This window comes from Lissotriton vulgaris, chromosome 5 (genome assembly GCF_964263255.1).
Source record: "Lissotriton vulgaris chromosome 5, aLisVul1.2, whole genome shotgun sequence".
Taxonomy (NCBI): Eukaryota; Metazoa; Chordata; class Amphibia; order Caudata; family Salamandridae; genus Lissotriton; species Lissotriton vulgaris.
This window is the reverse complement of record NC_141693.1, coordinates 1,064,682,341-1,064,707,323: the sequence shown is the minus strand read 5'-3', so window position 1 is coordinate 1,064,707,323 and position 24,983 is coordinate 1,064,682,341. Positions and strand designations below refer to the sequence as shown.

Below are 24,983 nucleotides of genomic sequence, written 5' to 3'. Positions count from 1 at the left end.
CCTACGTGCCTGGCCCAAACCTTTTTTTTATTACATGCAAGTCACCCCTAAGGTAGACCTCAGATAGCTCTATGGGCAGGCTGCAGTGTATGTAAAAAGTAGGACATGTAATTTCAAGTTTTGAATGTCCTGGTGGTGAAATGTTCTTAAATTGTTTTCGCTACTGCAAGGTCTATCTCTCACCTAGGTAAATATGGGGAGTTCCCTGAAACATCTTTTAAGTGTAATTTCCCACTGGGAGCAGAAAGAAAATTGGAGTTTGGTGACTCTGAACTCAAGAGTTTAAAAACACATCTTTAAGTAATGTTGTTTTTTTAAACTGCAGGCTCGAGTTGGCATTTTCTTACTTAAACCATCCTGTGCCTCTGCAGATCTCTGAAAGCACGTCTGGGTCAGAGTGACAGCTGGGCATTGTGCATTACCTCTAGACAGTCACACAAAGGGAGCGGAGGTGTAACATTTGCATCCTGATCGCCCATCACATGGCTGATGGGCCTGATGTAGATTGGGAGGGAGGAGCTGACACTTGCACCCTAATAGGGCTGTGCCTGTACCGATAGAGAGAGCTGCATACTCCCCTGCAGTGCGTCTGAAGCCAGGGAAGGAAGGGCAGAGACCTTGTGAGGTTCTAAGGCCTCTTTTGAGGTTTCCCCCACTTCCAAGAAAACATGTTTGGCATAAGTACTAGGCCTCTGGTGGCTACGCGCGCAGCGAGACTGGCTGCACCCTAGCGAAGCTCCAGCGTGATCCCACGCTCAGGGGTCACTTTATCCGTGAAATTCACCGCCTGGCCGGCCAGGACTCGCAGCGAGTGATTATAGGGTGCCCACGCAGCGTTGGTCCGAGAATCGGAGTTCGGCGAGCTCCGAGACCGCATCGGCGCCAGTGAGGCCGGCGCAGCCGAAGAGGTGTCCACGGCTCCGGCGAGACCCACCAAGAGAGTCCGGTGCTGCAACCGGAAGTGAGGGCCACACGGACGGGTCCCTTGGGAGACGCGACCAAGCGGCAGCGACGCCAGGACACACAGTCGGTGATTGACCCCCCCGACAAGCCACAGAAGACGGAGGCGTACTGACGGAGAGGTGCTGCAGAGGGACCGTGACCGCCGTCCAGGCTGCCGTGATCGGCCGAGGAGCGGAGAGGTGCCCATCCCCCATCGCCCACTGTCGCAGGTGCGGACCGGCGTTGGAAAAAGCGGACCCGAGCGCGCTCGGACCCCCGAGGGGCTGCACCCCCCAGGCTCCGACAGGGCAGTGATCAGAAGCCCCGAACACCCCCCCAGGTTAGAGGCCAGACCAGCACGCAGGGAACACAGCGCCCGCCTGAGCGCAGACCCGCCACTCACGGCAGCGCGGAGCACACGGACCTGGTCCCGTACGGCGCCACAAACCGGGCCCAGAGACCAGGCAGCAGCGGAACATCCAGGGGGGACACCGCAGGCAGCACCAGAAGCCCCGAACACCCCACCAGGTAGGAGGCCAGCCCAGCACGCAGAGAACACAGCGCCCGCCTGGGCGCAGATCCGCCACTCACGGCAGCGCGGAGCACACGGACCTGATCCCGTGCGGCGACACAAACCGGGCCCAGTGACCAGGCAGCAGCGAAACATCCAGGGGGGGCACCACAGGCAGTCTCTGCAGCACGCACCACGAGACACCGGTGGAGCGGAGCCGGCGGAAGCCACGGACCACTTGGGGGACCTGGGACCCAACTGTCCACCCCACCCGCCATTGCTAACGGCGGCCAGGCCACGTGCACGGGCCCACAGGAACTATTAGGGGTGGCGGCCGCCACAGGAGGACATTACCTACTGCACACCACACGCGCTACAGCTGAACGTCACAGAATCTCGGCGCCCTCTAGGCCGCGACACAGCGAGACGCCCACCATAACGAGGAGTCGACGAGGAGCTTAAATCACGCTTCGCCACAGAAGCGACAAGGAGCCGCACGTTGCCTGGGCAGGAATCAGACCCGCGCAGTCCAACCTCACGGGAGACTCCAAGGTGGACATACCCTGCACTCCCTGACCTAGAAACATTGCCGGAACTCCAGCCAGCGACTCTGACAAGTACCGCGACCACAAACCGACACCTCGCTGGGGTCCCCCGCGGGCCAGCGCTCGCCCATGTCCGGGGGTGCCGGAAAACGCACAGGAACGGGGACCACGTCCCAAAAGGGCAAGATGGATAAGACGCAGAAGCAAACGGACGCGGATCCGGTGGCAACTAAACTGGACTCGGTGCTGGCAGCCATGGAACGATTGGAAAGCTCCATCCAGTCTACCCGGACGTCCCTGGAGGCGAAAATAGACGGAGTCGCCATTGACCTAACGCACCTGAGGGAAGATCACAAGAAACTGGCTGAACGCACCAAAACCCTGGAAACCACGGTGACGGGCATAGAACCTCGGGTCGCCCAGTCAGACAAGCAGATTAAAGATCTCCTCAACAGGGTGGAGTTCCTGGAGGACAGGGCGGAAGATGCAGAAGGGCGGGCGAGACGCAACAACGTCCGCATAGTGGGTTTGCCCGAAAAATGGGAAGGCAAGGATCCGACCACCCACGTAGAAGAATGGTTACGCACCCTGCTACCGGAAGGCACCCTCTCACCGCACTTCGTGGTGGAACGGGCGCACAGAGTCCCGTCAAGGCCACTACACACCGGTTCCAACCCGCGCCCATTCCTACTCCGTATCCTGAATTACAGGGACCGGGATGCTGTCCTGCGAGAGACTCGGAAGCTGGGCACCATACAGGTCGAGAACGCGAATATAATGTTCTTCCCGGACTACACGATCCAGGTGCAACGCCAACGACAATCATTCCTAATGGTGAAGCGGAGACTACGACAGCTGGGACTCACGTACTCCCTCCTCTTCCCAGCAAAACTCAGGGTGGTAGCGAACGAGAAAACGCACTTCTTTGACTCCTCGGAAGATGTGGAAGCCTGGCTCGACAATGGGACGGATAAAAACACTGGAAGGTCGGGACGCCCGGACAGGCCAAGGAAACGCAGGAGGTCTAACAGGAGACGTGGAGCACGGTCACCCTCTCCAGCGGCCAGCAGCACCCAACACAGCGCGAGCCCACCAGAGGAGGAGGTGCGCAGGGAACAACAGGAAGCTCTGCGAATGGTCTCGGAGCTCAGCGGCTCCCCTTCACAACGCTCCCCGCCCGCCCACAGCCCCAGAGCATCGCCAAGCGACGATGAAGCGATCTATGGACTCCCGGACTCGCAGCTCTCGAATGGGCTGCCTGACATCACCCCACAGACATCGGACCTGTTTGGCTAATGGAGGAGTGCCATGCCACGGAGCCACCAGTGATAGAGGTAAAGACACAGCGAGGCCTGGTGGTGGCGGACACGGAACACGCAGTAAGTTGAGACAATGTCATATTTGCAGTAGCTTGTTACGGAGCAGCTGCCCGGTGGCATCCTTGCCACGAGGGCCGCTACATAGCGGGGTCCCTATTGGTGGGCGATAGTTAACGTCTCCAGGCTCAGACGGGGCAGACACCCTATGACTTTCTGGACATGTTACTACCCAGGCAGTGGGCCGGCCTGATGGCCGATCGGGCCTACACTACACACCCCCCTGGGAGGGCACTCACGCTCAACGAACTCTCACTGGGCACTTGGACTGCGCGATGGACAGCAACCCCCCAGTATGGACTGTTCGTACTTGTTGCGAAAAGTTTGGACGGCTGCCCGTTTGGCAACCGACCCGATGGTATCCCCCCCAGTTAATGTTTACCCCCCCTTTCCCTACTGTGCAACGCTGCATACATGACCTATGGGGGTGCTCACTGGGTTCTCCTGGGTGCTGCTCGAGAAAAGCTGGAGATGCTCTGACGCTGGGTGGTGGAGGGCCCCTTGGGGAGACGCTTGGTGTGGGGGGGGAGAGTGGGTGTGACTGACTTATTATATGCTGATGGCTGAAGTGGTAATGTGTACCTGGAATGTACGCGGAATACACACACCTGCACGCAGATACATGATTTACTCCTACTTAAAGAGACACAAGGTACAGATAGCGCTCCTCCAGGAGACACACCTAACGGCCCCTGAGGTACACACCCTACGCAGGCGATGGCGCGGACAGGTTTACGCCACAGGGTTCTCCTCTTACGCTAGGGGGGCACTGATATGGATCAGACCGGGGCTCCCGTTTGAGGTAGAGGACTCCCACATAGACAAGGAGGGGAGGTTTGTGGCAGTGAAGGGGCGCTTAGACGGGCGACCGCTAGTGGTGGCGTCGCTCTATGCCCCTAACACGGACCAACAGGGCTTCCTTGAGACGGTCTCCGCGACACTGGCACATTGGCATGGGGTCCCCTGGGTGCTGGGAGGGGATTATAATAGTGTACTGGACACCACACTGGACCGCTCATTCCCACCACTACCCAATGCGCCGGTAGTGGGCGCCATGAAAGCTCTTATAGCCTGGGCCTCACACTGGAACTTACATGATGTGTGGCGCCATAGGAACCCCACGGCCAGGGTATACTCGTACTACTCGGGAGCCCACACCCTACACACCCGATTGGACAGATTCATGCTCACGGATGATCTACTCCCGCTAGCGACGGACGCGCATTACATGGGTAGGACACACTCGGACCACAACCCACATATGCTAACCATCACTAGAGAGAGTGCCCGCCCCCCTGTCCCCACTTGGAAGCTGCAACCAGACCTCCTGCTAGACGCGCCCTTCCGGGATTCTCTGTTTGCACATATAGTACATTACTTTGAGGATAACGCAGGCTCAGCCACTTCTCTGCAAATGGAATGGGAGGCGTTTAAGGTGGTCATTAGGGGGCAGTGTTTAGGTACACAGGGGAATCTCAAACGTCAGGTGGAGAGGGACCTACAGAGGGTGGAGGAGGAACTGAGTCGACATGAACGGGACTCGACGGGAGGAAATATCGCTGGCCTTCGACATGCGCAGGCGACCCACGAACGACTATTGGAGAGGCTCCGATGCCTGAATTTCGCGGCTCATGCGGCACGCACACATGATAGGGGAGATAAGCCCGGAAAGTTGCTATCGTGGCTCATCGCCAGTGAAGACCGAACGAAACCAGTCACAAAGGTGCTAGACGCGACTGGGGCGTCCCTACACACACAGTCAGGGATTCATAGAGCATTCACCACACATTACGGAGCACTGTATCGCTCTTGCATGCCCTCACCCGCCCCAGACACGGAGGAGTATCTCCGTCGGTTGACGTTGCCGACACTCACCGACGCCCAACGAGCTATCCTCGCGGCACCCATCGCCCCTGAGGAACTCCGGGAGACCATAGCGGCGCTCTCAAACGGCAAGTCCCCTGGCCCCGACGGACTCCCAGCGGAGTTTTATAAAGCCTACCAGGATCTCCTGATTCCTGAACTCGTTAAATTGTATGAGACGGCTCTAGAGGATTCCTCCCTGCCCCCTTCACTGAGCGAGGCTACACTGATCTCCCTCTTGAAACCGGGCAAGGAGGGGACGCTTATGGGCTCATACAGGCCTCTCGCCCTCCTAAACACAGACTATAAAATACTAGCCTCCACTCTAGCGAGGAGACTGGCCCAATATACGCCCCTACTGGTCCACCCTGACCAGAACGGGTTCGTGCCCACACGCAGCACATCGCTCAATATCCGCCGATTATTCAGGGTGCAGGAGTACGCGAGAGACCCCTGGCCACGGTCGGGTTGCATAGTATTGGACCTGGAAAAGGCGTTTGATTCAGTGGAGTGGCCGTACCTTAGAACGGTTATGCAAAAATTTGGTCTGGGGGACGACTATCTAGAAATGGTGGGACTACTATACCAGACGCCCACCGTCCGGGTCCGGATAGGGAGCCTGATCTCGGATGCTATACAGGTGCGGCGGGGCACGCGACAAGGCTGCCCGTTATCGCCCCTACTCTTCTCACTGGCAATGGAACCGCTGGCAGAGATACTGAGGATGCAGGGCGCCCAGTGGGGCATCCCATTGACTGACGGGGAGCACGCGGTTTCCTTGTATGCCGATGATTTACTCCTCTACGTCCGGGACCTGACACGGATACCCCCGGAACTCACCGGTGCCCTCAGCGAATTCGCGACGCACTCGGGTCTAAGGGTCAACTGGGGTAAGTCTGGGGTCTTCCCCTTTCACCCAGACATGCAAGAATGCGTAGTACGGCTCGGGGACACGACGCTGACGTGGTATGCCGGCACCTTTAGGTACCTGGGCATACACATTTACAGGAACGCGGCGGATATACTGGATGGCAACCTGGTTCGAGCCATAAACTCCTTGCGGGCACAAATCCGATTCTGGGGCACGCTCCCGCTTAATGTCCCGGCCAGGATCACCCTGTCCAAAATGATAGTCTTGCCCAGACTTCTGTACTACTATTCGAACCTGCCGGTATATGTCCCAGCCCGGGTCTTCAAAGACCTGGAGGCCTTAATGCGAACCCTCATATGGAACACGGGGAGACCGAGGGTAGCCCTGAACAAATTATATGCCCCGACGACCTCGGGGGGACTAGCGGTCCCGAACCACGAGCATTACTACCTCGCCGCACAGCTTCAATGGGTGGTGGCATGGCTCGCGGGCAGAAACTTGAGCGATACGGCCTCAACAACCCCAGCACTGACCCATGCGGAGGCTCTCGCACTGTTCCACCCCCTCAGAGGCGTGACACGCGAGTCGCAACTACATGTAGCGGTGGCACTGAGATGTTACAAGCGTGCACTGACATTAACCAGGGACACTACACCCTACGCCCCAGCATTACCGCTGGAGGGGTTACCCAGACCGGGAGGAGTGGTAACGGCAGCGCGCCTGCAGGACTGGGCACAGGTGGGACTTGAAACGATGGCGGACCTCTATGACGACGGGGCCCTGATGCAGTTCGAGGGACTAGTGGAGAACCCCGGACTGCCAGCGGGTCAATTCCTGACGCATGCATCAATGATACGGGTCCTAACGGAACATTGGGGAGACATGTCGGCGGAACCTGAGACACACCTCTTAATACAGTACCTGCACGTAATGGGGACGGGCACGCACGTCGTACACTGGCTAACGCAGGCGCTGAGGTCCCACACTACATGCTCACTGCGGTCGCTCAGGGACAGGTGGACCACTGACAGGGGGGAGGACTGGTCGGATAAGGAATGGGAAAGGATTTTAGAGGGACCACAACACATTCCCCGCAATTCGAGATTTAGAATCATACAGTTCTACATAACACACAGGGCATATCTGTCCCCGGACAAGATTAATCGTTACTTTGGCCTGGACACGTCCAAATGCCCACGTTGCGCGCTACTGAACGCGGATCTCCTACACATGCTGTGGGCATGTCCCAAGCTACAGACGTATTGGCACGATGTCACCACGCTGTTGGCGAAAGGGACGGGGCTCAGCGCTCGACACGACTGGGACACCTGTGTATTGGGCCTTCTCACCAGGACGAAGCACAACAAACCGCACATGAGATTCTGGGATTTAGGGCTGATAACCGCCAAAAGACTCATAACCCGCCACTGGAAAGCAGTAACACCACCGCTGACAAAACATTGGAGTGCCTCCCTCACCTACTGGGCGACTGCAGAGGGCACGGTACTAAGCAGGGAGGAGACGGCGGGGCGGAGGGCCATACCGATAGCCCAGATGTGGGAGGGTTTCCTTCGAGCTTTCACCAGGGCCTGCCATGATAAAGGGGTGATGTAGAGAGAGAATAGTGGGAAAGGGGAGTAATGAAGGCCGCGCGCAGATGAATGAAACGCCGCCCCCGTGATCCACCGCCCTCCCCCTTCCGCCCCCCCCCGCGCCTGACCCCTCCCACCCCCCTGGTTTCCCCCCCCCCTCCCCCGCCTCCCCGCCCGCTCCGCCCCTTGCGCCCCCCCCCACCCCCCCTTGCCTGTCAGTGGGAACAACACACACTGGCGACTCCGCTAATGCACTCCCACCCCGGGATTCAGAGTTATCACACACCACTTGTAATACCCTCCCGCGAGCACCACGGACAGCACCCTATGAGGCTACTCCGCCCGAAACCAACGAGACAAGGCCCACACTGCAGCACCCCCCCCCCCCCCAAGCTTAGGTCCGTTGCACCCACACCTTCTTTCCTGTTCTCCCCTAGATCGGAATAGCGACACCCACGGCAGAGGTCGCCCCCCAGTTGACCGCACCAGACCTGCCTTTCCTACTTACACCCTCACTACTAGCATACAGAGACTACACACAGGAGTGCAGCACATAGGCAAGCCACTGCCGAGACCCTCCACCCCACGGTGCCAACATCCTGACCAATATAGTCGTCCACAGTACTCGTACATGCCGCCCGGAGTCGGGCCTGGATGACTATTCACACTGAAGGGAGTCACCACACTACACTACCGACCAAAAGGCTGCGAACACCGGGGGGACGGCTGTCCACCAAGCTACCCATCTGGGCGGGCAAGATTGGTTGTCCTGGTGGGAACGGCACTGCGAGATACATCGGGACAAGGCAATGGAATGAATGGTCTGATGCACGCAGTGCCCACCCATGGGGCGATAAGTGATGATTTCTATATATATGTGCAATTATTGGACCGTCAACCATCGACTGTAATTGCTTTGATACTGTACGAACCACTCCGATTGTTGATTCCCCTTTGAATTATGCACCTAACGAACTGTACTTGTATACCAAGAGTTTCAATAAAACAGATTTAAAAAAAAAAAAAAAATAAGTACTAGGCCTCTGACAATCCCAGTTTAGTTCACTTTGAGTTCCTGAGGAGACTCTGCAACAACGAGGAGCTGTGCTGCCAGGAGGGACTGCAACTTGTTTTGTGTGTTGGCCTGCTGGTTACTGTGCTGAATGGAGAGACTGCCACGTTGCAACTTGCTCTGCTGTGTTGGCCTGCTGCCTCTGCAGTGAGGAAAAATCGAAATTACCCTCTACAACTTCCAATTTCCCAAGAAACTCCAAGGGCTTGGTCTCTGTTACAGAGTCTGAGGATTGAAAAGACAATTATCCACTTCTGACTGCAAGAGGGGCATTCATGGGTCAAACAAAATGCTGTGCAACAAGCAGATATTCACTCTAGACTCAGTTCAAACACTAATCGAAATTGCAGTTTTTATGCAACTAAAGCCTAGTGCGGTGACGACCACATTGCTCATGTGATTCTGAGTCTCCTGTGACTTAGTACAGGGGTGTGGAATTTTATAAAATATCTTCTTGTCCATAGGACAAGATGTTTCAGAAATCTACTGGTCCTGTAAAAAAATCTACTTGTCCCGTAAAAAAGTCTACTTGTCCCATTTGGTACCAAACAATGAGGTTTCAATTTATAACTGCATTCTCATATAAGAGCTTGGATAGCAGCTTCTCTGATTAGGCCAGGGCTCATTTTACATCATCATTTGTATTCTTACTGTGCTCTGTTCAGCTACCTTTCTGATTGTACAGGACCCTCAACACACTAGGTTTTTATGTCAAATATTTGAATATTCACAGACTCTGTTTAAGTGAGCTCTGTTCAAGGTCATGGTAAGCCTCTGAATATGTCAGCACTTTTATTACATTGAAGTTCACTGCTCTAATTGTATCATTGCTCTCTGTCTTGCCTGAGGAAAAGACTTGTAGACACACTACCCTGATAATTATAAATTATGTAAAAATTCACTCATTTTCACAAAATGTTACTGTAAATAAACTTAGATTCTACTTGTAGTCCAGTGCCTCAGTTAACAACGGAGGATCAAGGAGACTGCCCCTGTCTGAGTGTCCACATTGTAGTTTTGGACAGTTCCCTTCGTCTCACTCTACCTTGGTTCCCTGGTTTGCTAGAATTGTGATCATATACCCAGCACGATATCCAATACGTAGACTTTCATAGTGTGGCAACAATTTGTAGGCGATCTAGTTCCAGAGTCAAAAAGTAAGCTATCAATACCTGCAAGTTTGGCTTAGACATAAAAAGATTGGTTTTGTACCTATAAAAGTATTCACTAGCAAAAAGAGTTGTTTTTTCCAGACCTGGATTTCAGTGCAAATGTGTGCATGCGTGTAACGTACATTGTTTAACAGCACCACAAACTCCTCTCTAACCCCCTCTGCACCCTGAAAAAGGTAATAAGTTATATGTTTGTAAAGAGTGTGTTTAGGAACATGGAATTGTTGTAGGTTTTCAGGCCAACTTATGTAAACTCTTATGAATTTCTGAAAGTCCTAATTCTGCACCCATGCAATTTATAGATCTGTGGATCCAGATTTGTTACATTCTGTTATAAGTATGGCCCCTAATTAATTTTTTAAGTAGTTTTACCTTGATTTGCCTTTATTATGGTTTTAAAATATTGACATGCACCAACGCTGATGTGTTAAATGATTCCTGAGTGCAATGGTAGTTAATGTTTTCAAACCCTGCATTGTAGCTTTCTGCACACTACAGCCATTTTTAAGTTGCAAATATTTTGCTCTTTTCATCCCTTTTTCAAGGAGCACATTGTTTGGGGTACATTGTCCGTTTTCAAAATGAAATCACCAATCTTGCTTCCATTCTTCTATATACACCTGCATACAATAAAGGAGCCTTCTGCAAGCCATACTTACAGCCACAACATGTAAATGTAGCAGACAATTGCACACCTGCTTTTATTGGAACCCCTGTCAGTAATGCAAGCTGAGATTCCTGCTCACTGTTTTTGAATGTATCTGACTTTAACTCTCTACGCAACCTTAATGCACTTGACCCATGAACATGTTACACAATTTTGTTTTAAACATTAGCACACCGACAAGACCAATAAACTGTGGCCGACCATACCTCTAGCAAACAAAGGCAAATTTGTCACTATATTATTTCCATGAGAAACTACCAAATTGTTTCTTAGGCAATGGGGGAATGTAGTGCAGCTCATCATACACTTTACACCTTCTATGTAACAATTCCCTCATGCACTATCCCTTCCCCTTACATGAATGATGCACAGCACTGTTCATACAGATTATACAACTCATGTCCTGCACAGGTCACTGTAAAGATCATATGCAGTGTAGCTCAGGTACCGTGTGGACCTCATGCAAGACATAGTTGAGCCTTGCTTTACTATTGTTCCTAGCATCTTCAGTATATTACATAAATCAAGCGTTGTACAGCCCACACTTGCACAGCTTATTCCATTTGCACAGGTAAGTATCCTCTATATGCTGAGTGATGCGTAGGTGGTGTTCTTATAAAATGAGGAGATCATTATGGTGTGTGATTTACAGTGGTACTCTGCTACTAAGTAAAGGGAAGAGCCCTTTGATGATTTTATTCCAGGGAGTAGCCAGAAAATTAAAATACCCCCCACTTTGACCAATCCTCTGACAGCACCAAGCAAGTGATGTAAGTGAGCTCGAACCTCCCTAAAACTCCTTTGTCACTTCCATCCAAGCATCTATCCATTATTATTTCATGCCACATCTGCTCATGTCCACCATTTCAACTTTACATTCTATCATCCGCTCATTATTTCAATCATTCACTCTTCCCCATTACATCCATCTATTGGCCATTCTATACATCTACCCATCTGTTCACCCATCCACTATCTATGCACGCATCCATCCACCCATGCATCCATCATTTGACTTACCCATCAATCAATAAAGCCTTTCAGCCATCAATTGTTCCTTTGCCATTCATTTATTCATCCATCCATGCTCTCAAATTTTAATTTACTTTGCCATTCATCCATCCTCTCAGATTTTCATTTACTTTGCCATACATCCATCCTCTCAGATTTTAAATTACTATGAAATCCTTCTATCCATTCAACTTTTATTTACTCTGCCATCATTTTACCCACCGATCCATCCATCTCGGATTTCCTTTTATTTTGTCAACATTTCATCCACCCAGCTACACATTCTTTCACTCACATACACAAAGTCCTCATTCTCTCACCCACCCATCTTTTCACCCACTCATCCACCCATCCCGTCACCCAATTATCCATCTATACTTTCACATACCCATCCACCCTTTCACCCAACCATCCATCCATCCTTTCATCCACCCATACATTCACCCACTCATCTACCCTTTACCCCTTTTCCACCCTTCTCTGCCTTTTCTAGCAACCCATATTTTTTTCTTTTAGTTAATCATGGTCTCTAACCTGTCAAGTTGCAGACGAGAGGCCCATAAAAAACTCTGGTATAGCTGCTATAGAGAGGGGTTCACTATGCCCCAGGTTTTATTGGTGGGGGTCCCTTAATCAGTAGATTTAGCTTTAGAACCTCACGAGCTTTCAATTCACTAAAACAATAAAAATTGTTTTCAGAATCCTATAAAAGAATGTGCCCATGCTCACAAACACACGCATAAATAAATAGGTCTAAAATGTTTTTTATCAGAACTCAGTCCACTAGGTAAGAGAGGCAGCAACAGCATGGTAAAAATATAAATATAAATGCTTAAGTCGAAATTTGTAAAGATTCATTTTCCATAAACTACATGTTATAGCATTGTGCGAGCCCCCACATCAAAAAGTGGATTTTGACAACACTTTTTTGATGTGGGGCTGGGCACAATATTTTGTCGACCGTCAAAGTTTACAGAAAAGGCAACTTTACCATTTATATTTTACTGTTCCTTTGCTGCCTCTTACCTAGTGGGCTCAGATCTGATAATAGCTCCGATGAGCCCCTTAATAGCTGCAGTGGTGGTGAGAGCAGCCGCGATTTCTGCTGCTGGTGGTCATAGGCCGAGTGCTTTACACCAAAGGCTCAAGGGCAATGACCTCTGAAGGAAGGGGCCACATTGGCAGGCTTTGGGGAGTGCAGCGTCTCGGAAACACAGGATTATTGTGAAAGGCAGTACTTGCGCATTCTGGTTACAAGCAACGGTGACGGGCCTAAATGCCTTCAGAGTGCAGTTGTAAGTGGCAGCCTTGCACCCGGAATGAAACCGTGTAAGCAGAGACGTTTTTTTTTCTTTTCCAAACGCGTACGCCAGGACAGCCCTGCAACCTTCAAAGAGATGTCAGTGCCGCGCGCTGTGGTCAGAAAGGAGGGAAGCACTTCTGGGCATTGTCGGAAATTCAAAGGGCTATTAAGTCTTAGAAAGTTATGTCAATAAACTCAGCACGCATTTGGAAGCCGGTTAGAAGGATTTTAAGTCTTCTGTGCTGTGAAAGGTTTTTGCTGCAGAAAGTTGAGCCTACTTGTCCGAGGGACAATAAAAACATAAAGACTTGTTGTCCCCGTCAGCAAACAATATGTCCTGGGCGTCGGGCGATATGAATTCCCCACCCCTGCTTAGTAGCATCCCTAATCACACGATTCTGCCCCTGGGTGCTCACGTCAGCATTGCTAAAGCCTTTTCCACGTCCGAGACAACTGAAGGAAAGGACTGCCACAGTACCGTAAAACACACAAGATGATAGACGGAATGTTGCACAATGGCAAAGCATTCACCCCCAGTCACAGATCTGGGTTTAATCCATCGTTATTTTGCTCACCAAGCCACCCCAGTTCAGACATGGCCATATGCAAATCAGTCTTGACCCTGTGCCTCATGGGAACAGTCCAGCCCGAACTGCCAAGCCATGTCATTCCTGGACCGGAATCAAGCATCCTAGGACCGGTTTCTGGCCATCAGCCGTCTTCAGCCACGATAGCTTAACTCCAGTGGCTTAGCCAGCAAGGGACCCACGTCTGGGCATACCCTTACCACATAGGGTGAACAGCAAAACACACAAGATGATGGACAGAATGTTGCACAATGGCCGTTGCAGCTGATCTGTCAATTCAGCACAGGCACTTCAGGCCACCTCTTCACCACAAAGACTCCTGTGATGACAGGATGTAAATCCGAAACGGGACACCCTGCAGGCGGCACATTACTTCAGGTACAGCGCTCAGTGGGGGCCTGATATGCTGACCGGGACAAGTTTCTCTATTCCCTGGTCCAAAGCGCACTGCATTCAATCTCGGACCCAAGTGTTTAGGCTGGCAATGTGCTTCCTCTGTGAGGGAGTACTTGAAATTCGAATATTTCCCTTGTTGAACGCGCGCTAGCACTGCTAGCATTGGGCACTCTATTTTCTTACTGACAATGTGCTACTCAGCAAGGAATCCTCTAAAACCTTTCCGTTTTGTCTGTTTGACCTGAGATCGTACCTATACTTGCAGTAATTGATCAAGAAGTACTTATTGGATGATTTTTGTTTTGGTCACATTTAAATAAAATAAAAGTTACCTATTTTTCTACATTGGTATGGAGTCCTTTAGGTGATGTTTTCACTGCATTAATGTACTTATTGTGCTGCACAAACACTTTAGACATTGACTCTTAGATTAAGCCTGGCTGCTCTACGCCAAGCTACCAGAGGGCGAGCAAGGGTTAATTTAGTGTATAGTTGACTTGCCCTGACTAGAGAGGTTGGTTCTGCCTGGCTTATGTGCATAACCTGGCCAATATATATATAGTTTATATAGTTTATTTGCACAGTTAATTAAAACCAATGCAGTACGATACAAAATATAAGTTAAAATGAAACACAATATAAAATTACATATGTTTAAAACCGTCATAGTGTGGACATTTTGTGCTCTATTCTTCATAGTTATAAAACCATATTAGTCTTTCATTTGTCACACAGTATCTGGAAGTAGACAGATTCTATTACAAGATAAGTTGGGATCAGAACAGTTCAAGATTCTAGTCCTGGCATTTTTTTCTCCACAGCCTTTAAAAATTTTACAAGGCCGCAACTCAGTTGAGGGTCCTGAGATGAGAAACAAGTAAGTACTGCACTCCTTCGTGTACGTATCCCAAACCGAATAAAGTGTCGTTTCAAAAGGAGTTTCCTCTCCTCTTGCATTTTCTCGCAAGAGCATAGTAGGTGAATCATATCTTCTTGCACATCACCGCACAGACGACATGGCGATTCTGCTTTCTTTCTTAACCAGTGTGGGTAATACTGAGTGCAGGGTAGAAGCCCTAGTCTATATCTTAAGAAGCACATTTTGGTCTTTTTGGCGTAACCCAAGCCCAAATAATTCTGAGGAGCTTTTGCCGAGTATGAGTTCAAAGTCATCCAAGCGTGCCTTCTTTTTGAAAAATCGGTTTTATCTTGTACCCATGACTGATGGTTGATGGATTTCTTTACCAAATTGTTGAAAGATTTATGATCTATGGAGGAAGCCCAAAGCTGTTCCAGCCCGGTGTTTACAAGGCTTTTTGCTAGATATTTGGCTGCAGGCGATGTCGAGGACTGCTCTATCTCCCTCCACAGATATTCATTCAATGTTCCCTGTGCAGATTTCCTCACTTTATCCCATGCACAGATGTAGGCCCCCTGACGTGCCAGGAGCTGCTGTTGGATGCCAAACTCCAGCCTGATCTGTGGTGGGGAGGTCCGCTTAGGAAGGCTAAAGATAATTCTGTATGCGGCTATGATTGTGCTGTCAAGTATTGTTGCATCTCTGCCTCGTAGTACCTCGCTTCCGTAAGTGATTGTAGGCAATCAGAAACTCCATTTCTAACAATACTTGTAAAAGTATTTGAAATCAGATGTTTCCGAAATAAGAAGGAAAGTGTTTTGATCATTTACAAAATCATGATAACTAAATATGTAATATAAATAGGTTATTGCCATTTAATCCTCTAAATTTTACCAGACAATTTGTAAAGAACCAGCTATCTGAACATAACCCATAGTTCTGTACCTCATAATGCAATAAGCCAAGTATGAAGTCAAAAGAATGTACATATTCTTCTAGTTCTGTATAACCAAGAACAGAAATACTATACACAGCATCAACAGTCAAACAAAACAATTAAAGAAGCAACAACATATCACCTGCCACCTTCTTTCTGCTCTTTATCCATCCTCTGATTGCAAACTATCTCAAATATCTACTCCCACTATAGTCGTAAAGCCAAGCACGAAAACATACCTTGATTTTATAGCTAGCTATTCTCTCCTTTTTCATTGAATAATCCTCTTCTTACAGTCCATCCTCTACATGCCTTAATACAGTAGCCTCCTGTCTGTAATGCCTGCCCTCCTTACTCTCTACTTAGTTCAGCAACATAACCATACCTATCCTCACAAATCACAAACTTTACTTCCGAGTAACAATTCCTTGCAGTCTAACGATATTTCACCTTCTCTACCCTATTTAAGCTTTCAAGTTTGATTGAACGTTCATCACTAATCACTTCTCTTTGCCTTTTAACAGTACTCAAATTCCTGTAACCTATCTGCTCATCCAATGATTAGCTTACATGAACTATCTCTAATAATGTCAGATAAATACTAATAACGTATTCTACAACAAGAAAACGGGCAGAAATGCCTTTGAAATTTTCCTAAGAGCACATCTACCTGAATAACCAACAATAACTAATAACCACTAACTTCAGGTAATGGTGTAGCGTGCTGCCCGTCATAAAAACCTCCAACGCCTCATCATGGGTAGTAAGCCCTATGTAAATCCAATTAAAATACATAACTAATTGTCCTTTTCTGTACCCCTACCTTCAGACCAGTCTTCATATAAGTACTTCGCACATCCTGCATTTCAAAACACAGAAACCAAAATATTTTGAAAGGCGGCGAAGTATGTTTTTAGTGCTGCGCATGTGATAAATGGTGTTGCATTTTTACCAAAATACAGTGGAGAAACAAACTTAAGAGTTTAAATAATTTCTACAAACCCATGTGGTGTTTGCTTCTTATAGCTGTATTCATTCTGTGTAACCACTTCCACAACTGGAAACGGTACTTGGCAGAACCCGTCTCACCACGATCAAATTCAACCTTCTGTTAAGAAAACGGTGACTGCCTGAGCGGTTTGCTCTATTAACATGTCCCGAGCACTTATAAAATCAAGTTGTGTACCAGTAGCACTTTATATCTTTATTAACACTCATCGGAACCTCCCTCAATCCGATGGAAAGCTCCTAAATATGTGTAAGCTTGCCTTACCTCACGGCTTAGGGTCGGTATTCAACCCGATTGTTATGATTTACTTTCAAAAATAAAAGTTTTGAACTGGAAGGAGGGAAAAGGCTAATCCAAAATTACTTTTACGCGGATTGGCATATAAAGGGTGTATTAGGAGACACGGGTTCTTAGACTCGTCGTAGAAAGTATGCAATTGGTTCGAAAAATTAAGAACCGCCCCGGAACATGCATTCTATTGAACCTACCGGAAAAAGCACCCCCGTGACCTGGAAGTACTCATCCAGGAAGTTTTTATATAGACTGTATAGGCGAGTTGTCGCTGTTTGCCATCGGTTATTCTTCCGCAGCTTAATTGCTGGAGGTTTTCAGCCTCCTGTTTGAGGGGGGCGATATGCTAGTATTGTTTTTTTGTCGAATGGTAATTTTATACTGTTGGTTGTTTCTTGTGCTAGCGTGTTGTAGGAAACTCATGTGCATTCTGCAAAAGATACGCATTTTCATGTTGACCAACATATTTTCCTTTAATAGCAAGCTAGGCTGTGCTACTGTAAATAGCCTTCTTCAGACACGTAGCTCTAGTATAAGTTAGTTCTTTAATAAATTGACCGCAACAGCTACCTTCATAATATTTATTGTTTCTTAGTAATATGCTTTGGGCTCACTACAAAACGTACACTCGAAACGTGTGTTAAAAATGTATAATTTTTCCAGGAAATCAAACGTGTTTCTGATTACGTTTTTTTTCTTCTCACCTGCTATCGTATTTTCATATTAGATTGCAACTGAATGTATATAGCGCTTGCAGCTGCTATTTGAACGTTTAAAACGCATGGTCCAGGTTGAATTGGGACTACCATTCGGCCTAGGCAGCCTAAAAAAATAGTGGCCCTCATTCGTAGATCGCAACCTTTCGTAATACACTGCTTAGTATCGAGGCGCAACTAGAGCCACATTTCCAGGATGGGGAGCTAAGAAAAAATGTCGGGGGGGGGGGGCTAATTATTCCAGCAATAGGCAGAGTGGAGAAGCAGGGGCTCTAAGGAGGGGTACAAAAAAAGAAACCAACAAAACCTCATTAAAAAGAAACTGGTCTTTTAAAGACCTCTTAAGTACTCGGGTCGCGCCCTGGAAACATTTGGGGTAATAAAAGTATTTACATCGGACATTATCATTCCAGTGGAATAAATATACTTTATAAGCACAGAATTATCAAAAATACAAGGATCTCACTTTTTTTTATTTCAAAAAGTTTTTATTGGTAGTTTCAGACATAAGAATAAAATAAATGATGACAGTCGTACAAATGTGATACATACAATAGCGAGCATTTGGTTCTAAAACATACATTTGAAGTGCAGTAATAGGATGAGAGCTGAAATAGAAGACGGTAAGTACCAGTAAGAATCAAGCATCAAAAACGAATTGAAACAACACAAGATGCTAAAATAAAGGAAACCGTACATAAGACAGCACAAAGAGCGACGGAATTAGCCGTAGTATCCCACGATTGGTCCACAGTTTGTTGCCATGAAATACAGTTAGCTGCATTGTACACAGCTATGCAGGTAGGGGAACCCAGCCAATAAAAAATGCAGGAGTGTGAGGTCAAGGTGACGAGTGGTTGGGTCAAGGGAGCGAGGGGTTGGTTCATGGGGGTTTGTGGGCACTAAAGTAGTTGTCAAGGGTGACCCACAAACGCCTACGCGGGGCCTCCAAGGGGAGTGCTGAAGAGCCGTATTGTCGGCGCCACGGAGAATAATTACCCAGTTTAACCAGCAGGCATAGTTAGCTTTCTGGGTATCCTTCCAATTATTGAGGACTACCTTTACAGCAGCCATGAGGAGAAGGTCAAGTAAGGCCCTGTCATTGTCATTTAGGGACTTGGCTTTGAGAAACCCAAAGATTAGGTATGGTAATTCCCTGGGTGGGGAGAAAGACTTTATCAGTAAATTCAAAGACTTTATCCCAGAAGGGGGCAACACATTCACATTGGAGGATAAGATGGTCAAGGTCACCCTCAGCACAGTTACAGTTCCAGCGTCAGACCTGATATTGTAAGCGAAATGACGTGCAGGTGTCCAAAAGGCTTTGTGAAGAAGCCAGAATTTAGTTTGGGATAGTGTAGGGCTGATTTTGTGACGCATGCAGGAATCCCAGGTTTTGGCCCATTCCATGTCTAAGATAGGGAAAGAGGAGCGTGATGTCCAAAACTGTGGTATGATCAGTGAGATTGGAATGCTGTGGGCATAGGAGTTTATAGATCCATGATACTTGATGGCCTAGCTTGTTTAATCTGGCGAGGTAGGCCGGGAGGGAGGGTTAGAAGAGAGATTCGCCTTGGTGATCACCGCTTTTATGTTTAGAAAGTTCTAGAACTCAAGTGAATTTAGGTTATATTTGGATTGAAGATCTTTGAACGAGGGGGGGGTATGTTCCTTCATATAATTGGTGTGGGAAAAAAAATGCCTTTTCTACCCAGAGGTGATTATATAATGGTTTGCCCCTGTAAAGCACAGTGGGGTTATGCCATATTGATTCCCAGCATGAACGTCGGATGGAGGCAGCAATTAACTTATCCACTTTAAGAAGGGCCACTCTTGTATTTCGAAAAATAGGTCTCGAGAAGGTAATTGAATTCAGTTTTGTGAACAGGGCAGACGCTGGGGCGACATTCCTGAGGAGGGCCTTCTCTATCTCAAGCCACACTGGGGAGTAGCCCGCTGGTGGTGATAACCAGTAGGAGCCCTGTTTGACAAGAAACGCAGTTTGGTATCTTTTGAAGTCCGCCAGGTTGACTCCCCCTGCAGACTTGTCTAGGCGAAGTTTCTGTAAGCTAATTCGTGATTTTTTTCCCTTTCCAGAGAAAATTTGTGAGTGCGGCGTCTAATTTAATGAAATTCCGGGGATAAGGTGAGGGGCAGCATGGTGATGAGATAATTGACCAATGGGGAGATCATCACTTTGATGGCATTGATTCTTCCCCACTAGGTTATGAAGCTGGGGGACCAGCCATCAAGTTGCGTTTTAATTTTATCCAAGGTTGTTTTTTTCGTTACGTTGAAGGGCTTCAGCAAGAGTGCTACCAAATTCGACCCCGAGGTATTTAATGAAGCCTGGTTGCCAGTAGAGGCCCGAGTTACCCAGCATGTCTCATGTGCCGAGTATGTTCAGCGGTTTAACCTCAGACTTATCCCTGTTCAGTTTGTATCCGGAATATAGGGAATAGACTTCGATGGGGGACATGAGGCCCTCGATGGAGGAGTCTGGCTGTTCGGTAACCAGAAGGATGTCGTCTGCGTATGCCGCCAATTTTACTCGCCTGTCTCCGAATTCCACACCTTTGATGTTCTCGTTACGTTTTATGTCGGCTAAGAGGGGTTCAAGGGCCAGGAGAAAAAGGGCTGGAAAGAGGGGGCAACCCTGTCTGGTACCCTGTTCCAAACGGAAAGGTGCGGATAGGGAACCGTTTATGGCAATTCGGGCTGACGGGGAGGAGTATAGAGCCATAACCATGTCGATATAGGGCTTCCCCAGGATAAAAGAATGCATACAGTGTTGTAAAAAGAGCCATGACACTCTGTCAAACGCTTTTTCAGCGTCGAGGGTGATGGTAACGGAGGGAGTGGCGGTTATTTCAGCTTTCTCTAAGACATGGCAAAGTAACCTCGTATGATCATTTGATAGTCAGTGTTTGAGGAAACCCACCTGCGAATTGCTAATTTATTTAGGGAGGAGTGCATTCAATCTGTTGGCTAGGATTTTAGCGTACATTTTACAGTCCAAATTTATGAGCGAGATTGGACGATTTTTTGTTAGGAGAGGGTCTTTCCCTTCTTTCGGGATGACAATTATGGTGGCCTCGCTCAATGAGTTAGTGACAGCACCCTTAGTCATAAAGGACTGGAAGAGGTTCAAGAGGAACGGGCTGATAGTTCCCTCAAATTTTTTATAGAAACTGGCTGAGAAGCCGTCAGGGCCAGGGGCCTTGTTGCTTTTAAGGGTTTTGATGGAAGTAGAGATTTCCTGCACTGTGAACGGGGAGCCCAACTTGGAGTTGTCCTCATCAGAGAGTCTAGGGAGGTCTAACGAGTCTAAGTATTTGGTGCACGCATCTGAGTCGAACGCCAATTTGTTTTTGTAAAGGTCCTCCTAGAAAGACTGGAAGGTGTGTAAGATGTTGTTGTTCTTGGTGTGGGTGTTGTTGACCTGGTCTTTAATGGAAGCAATATGGAATTGTTTTTTCTTATGTTTGAGGTAAGACACAAGAAGTTTCCCGGCCCTATTGCCCTCGCATAATTTTAGTTCCTTAAATTTTTTTTATCCATACCCCTGCACGATTGCTTAGAATTGCATTATATTCATACTTCATTTTAGTGAGGCGGTCTAGGATGGAGGTATTACTTATTTCGGCTGTGTGGGAGATTTCTAGTGCCTTAATATCTCTCTCTCTCTCTCGAGTTTCCAGATCAAGGTTCATTTTTTTATTAATTTGTGCTCGAATGCTAATGATAACACCCCTAATTGTGGCCTTAAAAGCATCCCAAACAACCGAGATGTCTGAGTCTGGCAAAATGTTCAAGGTAAAGAACTCCCGGATGGCGTTCTCTATCTTAGTCTTATTTTCAGGGTCGGACAGGATGTCATCATTAAAGTGCCAGCGTTTCGGGGGGAGGATCGAGTGTGAGCCTGCTAGTTTGGTATAAATGCAAGAGTGATCCGAGACCAGTTTGGGAGCTATGTCAGTCTCCTCTATGAGGTGTGTGAAAGGGCTAGAGATTAGTTTGTAATCGATTCTCGAATAATAGTTGTGGGGGGCTGAGTAAAATGTATAGTCTCGTCCGTCTGGGTGTTGCAGGCGCAATGAGTCGCGTAGATTGTATTTGGAGCAGAGACGGTTAAGAATTTCATGGGAACGTGAAGGGTGGTATGTGCATTTGGATTGGCGGTCTAGAAGGGGGTGTAGGGGGAGATTAAAGTCCCCTCCAACAATTAAGAGTTCATCTTGGGGGATGGTTTCTATTGCAGATGTGACGGGTTCCCAGAAATCCGGTGTATCCGAGTTTGGCCCATAAATGTTTACTACATGAATGGGGTCGTCGTCTCTTCTGAGGTGAGCCACAATCAGTCTGCCGTTATCGTCGTGAGTGTGTGAGGTGATAGAAATGTTTGACTTTTTCGAGATTAGGGTAATCACTCCCCTCTTTTTGTGGACTGCAGAGGAGCAAAGGGTGTGCGAAATCCAATGTTGCTTAATGAACTCTGCATCCTCTTTTGACAATTTTGTCTCCTGTAGCAGGATGATATCGCCTTTGGATTTTGCTAAATAGTCAAGAATGTTTTTACGTTTAACTGGGTGATTAAGACCCTTGATGTTTAAAGAAATTATGTTAAGGCTTTCTACCACTGATTTATTCTGAGTCATCTAGCCGTTGAATGTCGCAAGGAAAGTGCTGGCATACTGCGACTGGAGTTGAACAAGCCATGGGGCCCATACGTTACAAGGCAGAGGCGGGAGTGGGCATAGCTGGGACACATGAGCATTAGAAGACATTTGAAGTCCGTAAGCTTGGGGTAACCAATAGTGTGAACGACTAGTGGGCTAGCTATGTGCAACATATGCAACACTACTTTTGATGTCTGTGCTGTGGATAACAAAGGAATTAAAAGAAACAATACTGAAACCAGAATTAAATTTTCCCGTGCCCCCCGCTTCTCCCACCTCCCTCCAACCAGTGCCCTTAGATCCATTCCTCCTTACCCCCCTCCCACCCCTCCCCCCTCCCTTAGAGAAATCGAACCTAGAAGCTGTGACGGCAGAACCGTCCATGGTCAACACAGGACTTTATAGAAGGATGAAAGAACAACAGGAGAATCAACATGTTAGGAGCTCTTAGCATAATTGTGCGACCGTACAAGCCTAACATACTCAGAGAAAGGTCCCCGTGCGGGGTCTCAATGCGAGGTTCAGGACCCATAGCTATGTGACGTTACAACCATGAGACCTTAAATTGTGAACAAGAACTGACGTTTTCATTATAGTAACATATAGACCCAACAGGTCTGCAAAGGAACTAACTAGCTTAGTGCTGCGTGGCGATGGGAAAAACAACTCGAGTATCTGGAATTGAAGATGGTGCTGCCAGCAGGAACATATGTGGTGCAAGGAATACCCTTGAAGCCAGAAGTGCTCAAGTAAAGCATCAATAAAGTGCCTACAACATGACTAACAGTATGAAACAGTGTAAAACAGATCGATGCTGGACACAATAGTACAATTAGACAGTTACAAGAGAAAGATCCTCAAGGGGAGTGAATCCAATACTTGAACCTACTACTCGGTATACGTAAATTACGATATCTATAAACAGACTTGGTTAAACCATTTGCAGTGACTGAAGATCAGGAGCAACCAGACGTCAGAGATACGTTGAACGAGGGCGAAGTCTCACCAGACCAATCCAAACACAATCAGCGGTTGGCAGACTCTTTTGCTTCAGTTTTTCGTTTGTTGGAGTCTCCGCTTGAGGAGTCCATGAATTGTGGAGGTGAGTCTTTCAGGTAGCATGTCAGGTCATGGGGGTCTGAGAAGATGCGCGGTTTACCGTGGTCGATAATCTTAAATCTTGCCGGACCTGCGAATGAGAATTGGATGTCTTTTGACTTCAGTTTATCTCTCAATGACAGGAAGCCTTTCCTTGTTTCAACCGTCTCTTTGGAGAAGTCCTGCGTGAAGATTATACGGTGGCCTTCCCAGGTGATATGATGGTTCTTCCTTGCAAATTGTAGAATGGCCTCGATATGTTGAAATCGGAGAGGTTTGCAGATCAGGGGACGAGGGCCTTTTTTTCCATGGGCGATGAATGTCGGGATTCTGTGAGCTCTGTCCAGCTCCAGTCCGTGATGGAAGTCAATTCCGGTGACTGTTCCGGGATCCACGCTTCCAGGAATGCCACGCAAGATTCTGCGTCTTTTTCTGATTTTTCCGGCACGCCAAAGATTTGAATATTGCCCCTCCTATTACGATCTTCTAACTCAGCGTTTTGACGTTTTATGTCTTTAGTAGAGCTCTGAAGGTGTTGTATGATTTTACACGACTGGGTTGTTTTATCGTCTACATCGCTTATCCGTTGTTCCGCTTCACTGATGCTTTTGTTCATGGAGTTCATATCCACTCTGATCGCTGTGAGTTCCAATTGCATGGTATCGGTGTTGCCTTTTGTGGATTTGGCCAAGTCGTGGACCTCCACCAGTTTCTTAAGGATCATGTCCAAAGTGCTTGTTAGGTCTGCTTTAGCTTTGATAGGTGATTCAGATAAGGATAGCTCCGGTCTTACTTTCTTGTTATTTTTATTTTCTCTCTCTGCCATCTTGTAGGATCGTCAGGCCCAGGGGGTGATGAGAAGATACAAGTTCCACTGATCGCCACTGATGAATGGCAAAAGCTGAATTAGAGGAACCGGTTGAGATATTCTATTCTGTGCAGGCGTGGACCTTCAGATGGGGAGCCGAGAGGTCGGTCATGAAAGGCCACGTTCATAGAAGATGCAGCCAACCAACGATGTGGGGTGGATTGGAAATGAAGAGTACCTTCACCAGACACAAGCTATTTTGAAAAACTCGCAAATGTCGTCAATGTCTGTTGTGTGGTCGGCAGGGTGACCGCGATATGTAGAAGGCAGGACCGCTGAGGGTAAGTCTCAGCGCCAAGAGTTGTCGTGGAAGGATGTCTCTTTAACAGTGTGAGCCTTAACGCCGGCTGAAATCGGCCGTGGTGTTAAGAACTTGTGAGTATATATAATAACGTCATCTGCGTAAAGAGATATTTTACACAGATAATCTTGTGAATTAAATGGCTGATGTCATTATCCAGCCTGATCATCTGCGCCAGGGGTTCAATGTAAATATTGAATAAGAGAGGGGACAGGGGGCACCCCTGCCTTGTTCCCCTCTTTATTTCAAAACTCAGGATCAGGGAGCCATTTACCAGGATTTTCACTTACGCCCCAGACTAACATTTTTTTAGGGTT

At 48.0% G+C, this 24,983-nt stretch overlaps 1 protein-coding gene across 3 annotated transcripts in view; it reads right to left on the bottom strand.

Annotated features, from left to right (window-relative positions):
- Positions 1-24,983, bottom strand: part of SFR1 (SWI5 dependent homologous recombination repair protein 1) — a 155,226-nt gene that overhangs the window by 106,394 nt on the left and 23,849 nt on the right. Inside the window, exon 1 of one of the 3 annotated variants that reach the window (XM_086922742.1) lies at positions 16,978-17,104. The exons of 1 other annotated variant lie outside the window; for it this stretch is intronic. The gene's annotated coding sequence lies outside the window, so the exon portion shown is untranslated. One more of the 3 variants, XM_086922743.1, reaches the window with a different exon arrangement.